Source organism: Lissotriton vulgaris, chromosome 1_1 (genome assembly GCF_964263255.1).
Source record: "Lissotriton vulgaris chromosome 1_1, aLisVul1.2, whole genome shotgun sequence".
Lineage (NCBI taxonomy): Eukaryota > Metazoa > Chordata > Amphibia > Caudata > Salamandridae > Lissotriton > Lissotriton vulgaris.
In genome coordinates this window covers 800,704,250-800,718,998 of record NC_141685.1, presented here as the reverse complement: position 1 = coordinate 800,718,998, position 14,749 = coordinate 800,704,250, and the positions used below count along the sequence as shown (strand labels likewise).

General features: G+C 42.0%; 1 protein-coding gene across 1 annotated transcript in view; it reads right to left on the bottom strand.

Moving 5' to 3' along the window:
• Positions 1–14,749, bottom strand: part of COP1 (COP1 E3 ubiquitin ligase) — a 917,107-nt gene that overhangs the window by 357,965 nt on the left and 544,393 nt on the right. The window lies entirely within an intron of this gene.

Here is a 14,749-nt window from a genome sequence, read left to right as displayed (position 1 = left end):
TGATCGAGCGAAAAAATTGAGACAAGCGGAATCTAAATTCATTATTAATCTGAGGACCCTGCACCCTAATGGGTTAAATCAATCGGAGGAATTATATGTGCACCTGTGAAAGACATTTGAATCAGAACTTTATGTACAATGATCAGTGAAAATTAATAGTATTAGTCAGCCTATTGGAAGGCAGGACAAAGATTGATACATCAGCCTATTGGAAGGCGCATGAATTAATGCATCAAATTGTAAATCCTTTTATTTAAATTGTTGATTGGGTTGCACTTTCATTTATAATTTAATTTTTTGTCAAACTATCGGTAAAACTACAAGGACCAGAATCCTTAGTTGATCATGTGACAGGAAATACTTTTGTTTTTGAAAAAAAACAAAAAAAATGTGGTTAAATGTTTGTGGGTGGGGCAAACCCGGGGATCGTGAGCAAGGTGGAGTGACACCGAAACGCGTAGATCTCTGCGCCTGTTGCCCTTTGAAACGAAAGAAATTAAAAAGGATTGCTGATTAAATCCAAGTTGGCTGTGCGACCCGTTGTTTTTCCCATTCGGGAAGAAGTTGTTTGATAAATAGCGGCTTGGTTCTGCCGCACGATACCGCATATGCGAGAGCGCTGCAGAAACTCCCGCGAAGGAACCGCTCTGGAGGTATTATTAAGAGGGAGGCAGTGACCGCCGATGCTGATGGATATATGAGGAACTGTGACTTAAAGGAACAAAAAAGTCGTCAAGATTTCCAAGTGCAGAACGCTGGAAAGAACACGCGCTGAGAAGAAACGGTAAGCGCGTGTACTGAATGGATGCGTGTGGAGTGTCTGCCTGAAGTATACCGGCATCGGCTTGACATTGGGAAATCGAGTGACCGAGTTGTAAAACCGCAATTAGTCCACTGTGATATAGCGGGACAAAAGCACTACCATTGGTCACTCAGATAGTACCGACCAACATTGGGGACATAACAGCAAATCTGAATGTGACAGTTCATTTAATGTAAAGGGGAGACGACCAAACAGGCGCTATTAGGGAAAAGCGTGAGGCGAAACGCGCAACGAAAGTAACCGAATTGTTTGATAAAAGCAACCCAAGAGAAAAAACGGGCGCAGCTTCAACCTCAGGTAAAACGGATGTGAGAAGTAAACTCAAAAATTGGGAAAAACTGGGTCGTAAGGAAATTAATAAATCCTGGGAAATTATCACGCTACAGAAATACTTGGAAGCAAAGATGGTGCCCAGGGGTTTGAGAATCTTATTGATGCCTAATAACAACGACGCATCTAATGAACTGCTAAAAGAGTGGGGTGAGCACATACTTGAATCATCGTTGGGACTGATTGCCATTCTAATAAAACATATCAACATAGCTTTGGAGAAGCTAAAGGAAGAACTGCAGGTAGTGGAAAAAGAACTCGCCACTCTAAAACTAACATCGGAAATGACCAAATTCAAGGAGGATCTTGAAACAGAAATTGAAAAACATGAGGAAACTGTAATGGACAGGAAACACTCTAAATTCATTAGAGACACGAATGATTATGCGGATGGCCGCATCTTCTCATTTGCCAGGAAATTCGATGGCTTAAAACAACAAATGGCTTGGTCAAGTATGTCCAGTTTAGCGTCCTCCACTGTGTCCAATGAACAAGTATCTAGAGATGAAAATGAGAACGCCAAAAGGATGCCTTTTTTAGGGGACATGCGCCTCATATTACAACAACGATACTGGGAGCGGAACCGCCCTACTCCACAATTCCAGTCACGGCGAGGAAGGGGAAGAGGAAGACAATGGCCTGGAAAAAATGCCACAGAAGAGGAAAAAGGAGCAAGTGGCGGAACAGAGAGAACAGGAGTGGAGACGCGAACAATGAGGCAGAGGCGGAAATAATGGATGAATTACAAGTAATTAACTTATCAGAAAGAGTACTTACAAAAACTGAAACATCCTTATTAAAGAGGGGGATAATTTTTTGCCCCAAAAGCCATATGAACCTGGCGCAGGTGAGAATTGACTTATATCTGTATATAAGAAAAATCAAACTAGCGAAAGCATTCAAAGAAAAAACGTTGAAGGATAGAGATACCATTCTATCAAACACTAATGATGAAAATTTACAACTTACAGATGCAGAAGGCTTTCTGACTTTAATGAATATAACCCAAGATCCTATGCAGGAGGTGACAATGTCACAGGCTATAACTCAATGTGGAGCAGGATTGAGTGGAAAAAAACCGAAATCAAAGTTTTATCCCCAACTAAGCCCCGGAAACAAGGTGGATCTGTTTCAAGAAGCAGTCATACAGGACTTATATAAACTGAAATTAAACTATGGTCCAGACAATCTAACCAAAGAGGAACGACTGGCATTGAAACATCTATCTGAAGACGACAAAATAGAAATAAAAGTCGCCGATAAAGGCGGCAACGTGATAATCCAGGATCGCAGTGCATATGAAAAGGAAGCAAATCGACAACTAAGGGATCACATGCACTACGAAAAATTGAAATCCAATCCAACAATGGAGTTAAAAACAGACAATTGATGAAAAATTGAACTGTTGGAAAGAGAAAGGATTGATTGACGATATGGAACAAAAATTCCTGATTGTGACTCACCCGATACTGGCAACTATTTATTTCTTGCCAAAGATTCACAAGGACCAAAAAAATCCACCAGGAAGACCGATAATTTCCGCAAAGGGTTCATTATTGGAGCCAATGGCGGAATATGTCGATCATTTCCTTAAACCCTTTGTATCAAAATTAAATTCCTACATACAGGACACCAGTGATCTACTACGGAGTCTTGTAGATACACGATGGCAGGAATCCTATTGGCTGATCTCAATGGATGTGATTGGTCTATACACCAACATTGACAATGACATGGGTGTTAAAGCATGCAACTTCTTCTTAAAGGAGAGAACTTTGGAATTTAGCAACCACAACAAAATGCTACAAGAAATGCTGACAATTTGCCTAGAACAAAACATTTTCACTTTCGGTGGCAAAATCTTCAAACAACGGAGTGGGACGGCTATGGGTTTTTCCTTTAGTCCTTCTTATGCGTGTCTCACTATGGGATGGTGGGAGCAGGAAATCGCGTGGAACTCAACAAATGAACTATCTGTTAACAAAGTGGTGAGTTGGAAGAGATTCATCGATGATTTATTAATAATCTGGGATGGAACAGAATCAGAATTCCAGGAATACTTTGAGATAATGAACAATAGTGTGAAAAATCTTAAATTCACTTACAATATGAGTAAGGAGAGAATCATATTCCTGGACACAGAAATCTACGTAAAAAATCAACAAATACATACGACTCTCCACCGTAAATCAACATCGACAAATGCCACACTAGAAGCCACCAGCTTCCACCAAAAAACATTACTCAACAGCATTCCGTACGGAGAATTTTTGAGAATCCGTAGGATATGCAGTGAAGAAGATGAGTGGAAGAAGAACAGCAAAAAGACAATGGAAAGATTCATCAAAAGGAAATACCCACAACAAACAGTGAGAAACAGTTTCATTAAAAGCAATACCAAAACACGAGAGGAATGTTTGAAGAGGAAAAATATAGAGGATGATCCTGAGACGAAGAAAATCCGCCTAATCATTGATTACTCACAAGAAAGTGAAAAGATAGGCAAAATCCTCCGAAAGAATTGGAAGTTGTTACAGTTAGATAATACTGTGAAGGAGCTCATGGGAACGCACCCAACGATAACATACAGGCGTGCAAAAAACCTAAAGGACCACCTAATACACAGCCATTTCCAGAAAAAACGACAGGATGACTGGTTGAAAACCATAGGATTCATGAAATGTCATGGTTGCAAAATGTGCCAGATAGCCAAGCAAACAAAGGAAATCACTCTGGCCAATAAAAAGAAATGGCAAATCAAACAATGCATAACGTGCAAGACACCATTTACCGTATATATAGTGGAGTGCCCGTGCCCCATGCAATACGTGGGAAGCACAACTGTGGAACTGAAGAACCGTATTTTACAGCACATGAGGGCCACAATTCATAAGGACCGCTCAAACGCCATAGCCAAACACATGGAACTATCACATCAGGGTGATTGGCAAAAACTGAGATTCTATGGCATTCAAACAATAACCAAAGGTGAGCGGGGAGGTGATCGAGCGAAAAAATTGAGACAAGCGGAATCTAAATTCATTATTAATCTGAGGACCCTGCACCCTAATGGGTTAAATCAATCGGAGGAATTATATGTGCACCTGTGAAAGACATTTGAATCAGAACTTTATGTACAATGATCAGTGAAAATTAATAGTATTAGTCAGCCTATTGGAAGGCAGGACAAAGATTGATACATCAGCCTATTGGAAGGCGCATGAATTAATGCATCAAATTGTAAATCCTTTTATTTAAATTGTTGATTGGGTTGCACTTTCATTTATAATTTAATTTTTTGTCAAACTATCGGTAAAACTACAAGGACCAGAATCCTTAGTTTATCATGTGACAGGAAATACTTTTGTTTTTGAAAAAAACCAAAAAAAAAGTGGTTAAATGCTTGTGGGTGGGGCAAACCCGGTGATCGTGAGCAAGGTGGAGTGACACCGAAACGCGTAGATCTCTGCGCCTGTTGCCCTTTGAAACGAAAGAAATTAAAAAGGATTGCTGATTAAATCCAAGTTGGCTGTGCGACCCGTTGTTTTTCCCATTCGGGAAGCAGTTGTTTGATATATATATATATATATATATATCCCGCCCCGACGATCAGGCTTCGCGCAGGCAGTCCGCCAAACTTTACCGCTCCAAACGGCCCGCTCCAGTCCGCCAAAGTTACCGCTCCTCCTCTTGCTTGACTCTCCGGGGGCAATCAGGCATCGTGCAGGCAGTCCGCCAAAGTTTACCGCTCCTCCCCGCGCTTCCAAGTTAACCGCTCCTCCCCCTGCTTGACCTACCTCAGCCCGCTCCAGTTCGCCAAAGTTCACCACTCCTCCCCGCGTTCCTGTCCGGCGCTCCTCCAAGCGCTCCTGATGAGGTCAGCATGCACGTCGTTAGCGCACACGGCCCGCGCTACTTCCAAGGGACTACTTTTTTTGGAACGTATATTTTTTGGTGGTATATAGCCTATGTCACTCTGCAGACCCTGACAATTCCAATGATGTATTCGGTGTTTGGATTGGCGCTGTGGTTCCCGAGTTTACGCGCCTCAAAGGTTCACAGTTCTCGCTTTATAATAGTAGTATAGATATATATATATATGTGCTCAAATTCTTTGTGCTGTAAAGAATTACCCACACTCACGGGGTTGCCATTTCCAAGGTTGTTTTTATTTTCAACAGACAAGACAGACGCCCTCGCGTTTCGGCACACAGCCTTTCTCGATGTCGGTAGCCACCAGACATCGGCATGTTTTTAAACAATATCCTCACAATCAAGGAAGGGCTACTAGCTAGCTGACATTTACCAGCCCCATCTTAGAGTGGTGTGCTATTAACAATGATGTAATCACCTTCTATACATGTTATGATGTAAATATACATGTATAACCACTCATTACACAAGTAAATTCGAGCTGTAAAATGTACATAATTTATAACAACTCCACATATACAATTTTTGTATTTTAAGTCGAATTATTTTACTTGTTTTGCAAACAAAATTGAGCCGTGTATCGGCCATTATATAATAATATATTTTTTTTACGAAACGCATCCGTTAGAGGGTCTGTAATAAATCGCTGTAAAAACCGGAGACCTGCGTGCTTTCCTCTTTGCCTCAAAATGGATGTGGACATATATATATATATATATTCCTCCTCTCAAGCAGTAACACCAGCCAATGGTTTCTTGAACAGGGGAAGCAACAATGCTTTATTCCAGCTAGAAGTAACCAGAGCGCAATCCAGGGAGACAGTCAACAGTCTATGACAGGATGCAGCACGTTTTAGAACAGCACTAGCTTACCTGTCCTGCGTTGCTGCGATCTCAGAAGAAAGGACCTTTAAGGAAACTTGTTATGATAACATTTAATTTACATTGTGTCATTTTTATTGAAACTTATTCCTTTTAATATGGAAAACATTTTAAAGTGTTGTTTTAATTCTGTTTATTTATTCGAGTGCTCGTGGATACACAGTATTTTTTGTTTTTCCATCTGGTGGGTACACAAATAAATCAGAAGGTTTTCCGACGCGTGAGCTGGCCACATACAGTTGTCCTTGTGAGAAGCACGGATTCTCCAAATCTAGTTCATACACTTGCAGCGATTATCCTTGTAGTTTGTTGATGGTCATTGCAAAAGCGAGTCGCACCGTAAACTGTAAACGCTCAGTATTGGAAAGATTATGAGGACCCGATGTTTAACAATTATTTTTTTTTTGCCAGAAACCTTTGCGGGAGTGTACTCAACAACTTTTATCAAATTTCTTTTTTCTTTTGCCAGAAACCTTTGCGGGAGTGTACTCAACAACTTCCCAAAGTTTCATGCCAACCGGATGAATGGTGTAGTAATGCATAAAGGACAAACAGACATACTTTTATATATATATATATATATATATATATATATATATATATATATATATATATATATATATATATATATATATATATATAATAAATAATAAATATATCTATATATATTTCTCCGTCAGGAGCCAAACCACTTTCAGGGTGGCCTCGGCGCATGGGGACGGAGGTCCTCATTAAAATCCAAACAATCTTCCCTTCCTGTAGAACTCCACAGAAACAAAAGAGCGCCGCACACCGGATTCCTGAAACTCAAGCACTTTATTTCCAGAACACCCAGGCAGAACATGGGGTTATTATTCAAAGTCCATTTCCTTACGCGTTTCAGCTAACGTGTAGCCTTGATCACAGGTGAGACTTCTTGAATTCACTGCGTGACGCTTTCCTTTAAAGCGCCTGACTGAACTACAACTTGCTACGTAATATGCTTGTACACTGCAAGTCCCAAAATGCACCATGAAAGTCAATCAACATCCTTTTGCGCTTCACATTCTCTCTTTCTTTCTTTTTCATATCAAAGAGTTTCAGCTTTAAAATAACTCGGGTTGCTTTCAGAGTGTGTTAATTTTGCCACATTTCGCCGCTGTGTTCATTTTGTAAAGTGTCCTGAAAGATGGAAATCCAAAGGCAGAAAGACTCGTGTCAAACTGCACTCCCTTGCCTAGGCATCCACCAAATTCCGATTCAAGGCTGACATTTCATACCTGTTTCTTTGGCAGGATGCAGGTGGGTTTGGCTCACTTTCATTCAACTCCAACTGCATTTCTCCGTCAGGAGCCAAACCACTTTCAGGGTGGCCTCGGCGCATGGGGACGGAGGTCCTCATTAAAATCCAAACAATCTTCCCTTCCTTAGAACTCCACAGAAACAAAAGAGCGCCGCACACCGGATTCCTGAAACTCAAGCACTTTATTTCCAGAACACCCAGGCAGAACATGGGGTTATTATTCAAAGTCCATTTCCTTACGCGTTTCAGCTAATGTGTAGCCTTGATCACAGGTGAGACTTCTTGAATTCACTGCGTGACGCTTTCCTTTAAAGCGCCTGACTGAACTACAACTTGCTACGTAATATGCTTGTACACTGCAAGTCCCAAAATGCACCATGAAAGTCAATCAACATCCTTTTGCGCTTCACATTCTCTCTTTCTTTCTTTTTCATATCAAAGTATTTTTTGTTTTCCATCTGGTGCGTACACAAATAAATCAGAAGGTTTTCCGACGCGTGAGCTGGCCACATACAGTTGTCCTTGTGAGAAGCACGGATTCTCCAAATCTAGTTCATACACTTGCAGCGATTATCCTTGTAGTTTGTTGATGGTCATTGCAAAAGCGAGTCGCACCGTAAACTGTAAACGCTCAGTATTGGAAAGATTATGAGGACCCGATGTTTAACAATTATTTTTTTTTTGCCAGAAACCTTTGCGGGAGTGTACTCAACAACTTTTATCAAATTTCTTTTTTCTTTTGCCAGAAACCTTTGCGGGAGTGTACTCAACAACTTCCCAAAGTTTCATGCCAATCGGATGAATGGTGTAGTAATGCATAAAGGACAAACAGACATACTTTTATACATATACATACATACATATATATATATATATATATATATATATATATATATATATATATATATATATATATGTGATAGATGAGGGCAGGGGTCCAGAAGGGAGCATTATTTGAGAGTTCCGCAGCGGATTCCTTTATGGGTTATAGGGACAGATCTGGTGAGTAACGGACCAGGGTGAGAGTTAGCCATCACTACCTGATTGGTGGGGCTCTGTACTGCAAATTGTTCGTAGATGGTTAGAATTTTTTTAAAAACAAAAATCAGAGAGGTTCCCGCATAACTCCATGGAAGGAGAAAGGGTGTTTCTTTTTGCATTGGGAGAGAGACAAGAATTCACAATTTTAAACAACTATCTGGGATTATTAGAAGCCTCAGAGAAGGAACATGCAATGAAAATTTTTTGGGCCATCCGAACTGCAGCCTGATATTTTTTCAAAGCAGCCTGGTAAATTGCGTTTGCCCCTTTATCATAATTGGATTTCTATTGCTGCTCTAACGTTTTACAAAGTCATTTCTCTAACTTAAGGGCTTCTGGAAACCAAGGCATGGAAGGCTTTGATCTTTTTCAAGTATGGTATTTCAAAAGAGCAATGGTGCCGAATAGGTCTAACGTTGCTTAGAACCTTTGGGTCAGCCAATAGTTTCTTTAACAGGGGAGGCAACAGTGCTCGCTTCCAGCTAGAAGGAACCAGTGCCAAGTCCAGGGACTCAGTCAATAGTCTGTCAATGACAAGATTCATCACGGGACCAGTACATTTTAAAATAGCAGGAGAGCAGAGGTCTATAGGGGAGCTTTATTTGCATCTTGCGAGTTCTGCAACTGACTCCTCCATGGTTATAGGGACAAATCTGGTGAGGAAAGGTCCAGGGTAAGAGTTAGCCATCACTCCCTGATTGGTGGGTCTCTGTGTTAGAAATTGTTTATAGACTGTTTTAATTTTCTTAAAAAAGAAATCGGAGAGGTCCTCACATAACTCCATTGTATTGGGAGAGAGACAAGTATTCACAACTTTAAATTCCTCTCTGGGATTATTAGCAGCCTCAGAGATGGAAGATGAAATGAAAGTTTTTTGGAACGTCCTAATAGCAGCGTGATAGGTTTTCAAAGCAGCCTGGTAGATTGCTTTTGCCCCTTTATTATAATTGGATCTCCATTGCAGCTCTAACCTTTTATATAGTGATTTCTATAACTTAAGAGTGTCTGAAAACCAAGGCCTTAAAGTCTTTGTTCTTTTTGAGATATGGAATTTCAAAAGATCAATGGTTGTCTAGGGCGTCACTGACTCAATTTCAATCGCTCATCAAAGCACCTTTGCTCCTCCCACTTTGGAAGCTGTAGCCCACACCATGGACCTTGCAGCCTGGGTGTGAGGAGGGGATCCAATGATTAGGCATGTCACCCTCGGGTGAGTGAGAGTTCTCGTTCTTAAAAGGATTCCTTCCATGTAAAAAATGTCATTGCATAACACACTTACTTATTATTTTCATAGGGTATAGTTTCAGGCAGTGAACTAGCCTCTAGCCCGCTTTGTATCATAAGACCAGACGTTCTTAAGAGTGAATTATGTAATGGTGGGATTAGTACGCAGCTGGTAGGGCCGATCCCTAGTGAGAATATTATTGTCTAGGGCGTCGACCAGCCAGTTAATGAAGCTGGAAGAGTCATGCTCCAAGTCTCTTGACTCTTAACAGGGTGTGGACTGTAAAGACCCCATATGTTAGGAGTCAGAGATTTTATGTTAGGTTATGGAAGTTATCTTTGTCAGTCCTTGCACGATAAAAGGGACTGTGGAGAGCATATTGAAAAGAATTAAAAAGTGATCAGACCAAGTAAGTTCGAGAACATGTTTGACCAGGACTGTTGAAGGATTTGCTAAGATAAAATAAAGTGTAGGACCTTCTTTGTGTGTGGGCAACTTAACTAGTTGTTCTAGGTTAAAACCTTCCAGTAAGGACAAAAACTACTGCTCAGTTCTATTACTCAAATCGTCACCATGAAGGTTGTAATCACCCAACACCAAAAAATTGGCATGGAGTGGGGATAGTCGACCTAGTGCATTGGTTAATAGCGTTAAGGAGGCAGACAAAGCGTCAGGAAGGTGGTTAATAAGCACCCCCGATAAAGTGAAAGATGGTGCTAAAACAATGGTGAAAGACAGCCCTTCAATATTCCTAACGTTAACACATTTTTAAGCAAAACAGGAGTAGGAGGAGTGATGTACAATAGCCACCTCACCCTATTTTTGTCCAATCTGTCAATATGCTATATAGAAAAATCTGGGGAAATTGCAAGTGCAATATCGGCGGCCAAACTGTCTTTAAGCTAAGTTTTATTAAGAAACATCAATTCCCAATGGTTCTCAACAAGTAAATAAAAAATGTCCAGAGGATGTCTGGGTAAGGAACGACAGTTGATAAGGCAGGCAGAAAAGGTGGAACCTAATGTGGGTAGAGACAAATCACCAGGCCCATTGTGAGGCTTAAATCTTCTGCCCTTACCTCAGGAGGGGCTACACATCTCAGGAACTTAAAGAGAGAAATATCGCCCAGGTTATTTCAATCCTACTACTAGGTTGGTATCGGTAAGCTAACATATACGATTACAGGAGGCAGAATAAAAAGCTAGCAATTCAGCCCTAGAGCACCTACGAGGGGGCGAGCCGCAGCTTATTGGCAGCATGGCTGGCAATGGCCGCAATCTGACAGAGGACAGGGGTAGACGGGCAAGCCTTTGGCGTGCCAGTAGTGCATCCACTGCACATCCATGGCATCAAGCAACTCATATAGTATGAGGACGCTGCAACACTAAAGTGGGGCAAAAAGAAAATGGCGCCTCAGCAAGGACTTTAATGGAATGCAGAAGCGTTGTCTGGTTAAAGTGCAATTTGCCCTACAAGAGGTAAAGCGTTACCTCAAAGTAGCAAAGTTCATTAAAGCAACCTTTATGAAGGAAATCTCCCCCCAACTGTGCAAATTCGGCTATGCCCCATATGAGAATATGCATCTAGTTTTCCAAAGTAGACCCCCCAATAGTGCAATTTCAACTTTAGGTAAAAACAGCAACATACAACAAGCATTAAAAACAAGCATTGAATACCAAGGGTTTCCACAATTGGGACCTAATAGGTATATCCGCATTTGGAGACTTATGCCAGAAGGGGAAAATGGTCACCTTTGCTCATCTACAGGCCACCTATGGCCTAGCACAGACAGAACTGTTTCGTTATTTGCAAATTAAGCATGCACTCCAATCCCTCATACCGCCAGGGACAAGACCTGAAGAATCCTCACCACTGGAGGATAGACTCTACACAAAAAAGCGAACTCACTGACCTACCATAAGATAATAAATAATTATTCAGATCCCACAGCAACACTGAAGGCTACATGGGAACGCGACCTAAGACATTGATGAGGCGAATGGCGGGAAGAACTTGCGTCCCCCAGAGAAGCTGCAATCCCATCGCGGCTAAGGCTAGTGCAGCTTAAAATGTTACACCGCACGTATTACTCTAGGACACTCCTCCATAAGATACACCGAACAGACAAACCGCTCTGCCTCAGACAGTGCGGAGAAGTGGGTACATTCTTCCATACTATTTGGCATTGCCCCAGGATGGTCTCTTACTGGGCGGCGGTGATGCAAACACTTTCACAGGTCACACATGTTACAATATTGCCAGACCCGAGATGCTGCTTACTCAACATCTGGGAGCCTATAGATCTCAATGGGATTGCCCAGGATTGGGTAACTCTGGGCATGACAATAGCAAAACGTAACATCGCACAACGCTGGGGCTCCAGGGTTGGCCCTACACTCAGCCTATGGTGTAAAGACATGGATACTGCAATGGTGGATGAAAAATCAGTGTATATTCACCGAGGATGTCCGAAAAAGTGGGTGAAGGTTTGGGGAGGCTGGAATGTTTATAGGGGTAATATATGTGAATCCCGCCAGGTGGAGGAATCTGAGTCTGATACTAGCATATGAACAGAGGGTGTCAAGGATCCCTTTCCAAATGTATGGCTTCTGGAAACAAGATGTACACAAAAATGATAATGGCACTGATTGATCCGTCTTTTGAAGAGTATGAGAAGGACTGTGAACATACTGATATATATCTATATGCATGCCATGTACAACTACTGTCTGTGCAATACCATGAGAAATGTTCAATAAAAATTGTTTAAAAAAAACCCATTGAAAATGCAATAGGTCTCGCCCTCATTTAAGTTAAAGCAATTCGGTTTGTAAATAGGTGGCTTTTTAGCTTTGATTTTATTCGTGTTTTTCAAACTTTCATGTACATAACATGCATATATATGCATGCATTTATATAGATATGTAGATGTATATATCTGGTTTTATATGTATGATTATATATCCTAAAATAAATTAAACCAGCAAACAGAAAGCAAGCAACTGTGAATTACAAAACATGAAGCCAACTGTAAGTAATGGGCAGAATGCATTCCCAAGGAGGTTTTTAGAATTAACCAAATAAGTCCTTGGCAAGGCAAACAACCCAGCTTTTCCATCCCACTTAAAGCCCTGTGAATATGTTTGTGTGCATGTGTATATACCGTATGTGTGAGCATACCAATGTGAGATGTGGGTGTTTTTGTCTATATGTGTGCATGCTGCATAAGTGTTTGAGTGCGTGCATGTAATTGTGTCCTAATGTATCTGAGTGTAGGGGTATACGCTTTGTGAGAGTCCGGAGCCTGTTCATGCATTTGTGCAACAGTGTCTGCGTGTGCGTGTACAGGCCTACATGGGTGTACGCAAGTGTCAGTGTGTGTATATCTATGTAAGAGTATATGGCCGACTGGGATGTAAGTGGGTATGTGTGTGCACGTGTATATGGCCCGACCGGGATGTAAGTGGGTATGTGTGAGCACGTTTATATGGCCAGACTGAGATGTAAGTGGGTATGCTGGGATTGGGGCGAAATGTCACCCCGTACAGTATGGTATCTCCTATGACACCTTGGATCCGAAGATCGGTCCATAGCAACCTGTTCTCATGGATTGGAGATCTGTCCTTTGCAACTTATCCTGAGGGTGCTGGGCCACTATCCAATACCTCTAGTCCAACAACATTGGTCTTTAAACCTGGGTATTTAGCAACCCTCGTATTCATGTTTATCAGATGCAAACATGTTATCCTAAATCCAGGTGTGGCTTATGGGTTTTGGACCTTTCACTGCTGCACCCAGAAAAAAAAGCAATGGAAATTTCACAGGTTGAACGGTACCGAATAAAACCAAGAGGTTTTGATTACTAGTTACATAACACAACTAGAATGACACAAATAATTTTTCCATAGCAATTAATTACGTCCAAAAAAAAGTATACTGCTCAAATAGAAAATGCACTACAACCCTAGTTCCAGATAATTCTTCATAAGATAGCTTTTAGTTGAGGTGCAGGGTATAGTATGGATTTAGCTCCAAAGAGCAAACCACTTTACAGAGAAAACTGTGCTGTCCACAGAGAAAATGTAATACATGGGGGGACCTGTTGAAACAAGGCTACTGGAATCATAGTGTGATACAGGAGGGAAACACCACCTAGGACGTTACAAGATCGCATAAAGTAAGGTTCAAGTTATTTCGTCTTACAGTCACACTTCAAATCACTATATTTTGGTCAAGTCAAGATGTCACATTTCGAATCAAACTATCCTGGGTAAAAAGCAAGCAATTTCGCACTTAGGTACAAATGTCAAATCCCCGATGATACGTGCTGGATTTCTATCACAACAGTGTAGGCCAGGGTCCAATCATAATACTATAATTTCCTAGCCTGACAGTCCCGATCACCATCATACGGGTACTGGTTCACTCCCAAGACCAGTGTTATGACTATGAGGTGCAAGTCTCATGTATTTCCTCACCTTATTGTTGCTGGAGTTAACCCATCCGATGAGCTCATCAACTATCTTGACCAGGCGCTGCTTGTCCTGTTCTAGATCCGGTGAACGACAGGGATCACACACATACTCCAATAGCTCCAGCCCAACTGCAAATGGCGGCCCACGTCCTTCTGCACCTGCTCCTGGAAGTAATCCATGTCGGGGGACCAGCCGCAACAAACTTTAGGTGGGAGGGGAGCTGTGGGTCCCTCTTTCTGCTGCTGTGTTGAGGGCGGGGCTCCGGCAGGGGCAGAGAGGCTCTGCATTGAGACTGCGCCTGAATTCCAGTCAAAAGATAGTCGCACTGCGGGAGTCAGTGCTCTCGGGTCACAAGGGACCGCCGCTCATCCCAAGCAAACTTGTCTAGAAAGCCTGATGACCCTACCACTGCTCACCACCTACTGCGCAAGGGATGGGCCGTGCCACGGCCGCTGCCATGGATCAGGCATATTAACATAAATTTCTAACGTATGGGGAGAGGCCCTCCGCAAGGAAGAGGGCACAGGGGGCGTGCATTAACACTCACAAACACTGCCAGGAACTGGACAGAGTGTCAGAGGCAGGGATCGGGGAGAGGAGGGTTGGAGGGTCAGAGATCGGGTTAGGGGGGCGTGCAGTCACACGCCATACAGGAAAAAGCATTTCCGTTGCTAGGTCACCAAAATGCAAAATGGCGTTGGGCTGTGCACAGTCCCTACAGACTACGGACACGCGTATGCTGTCTGCTATGGACAAATG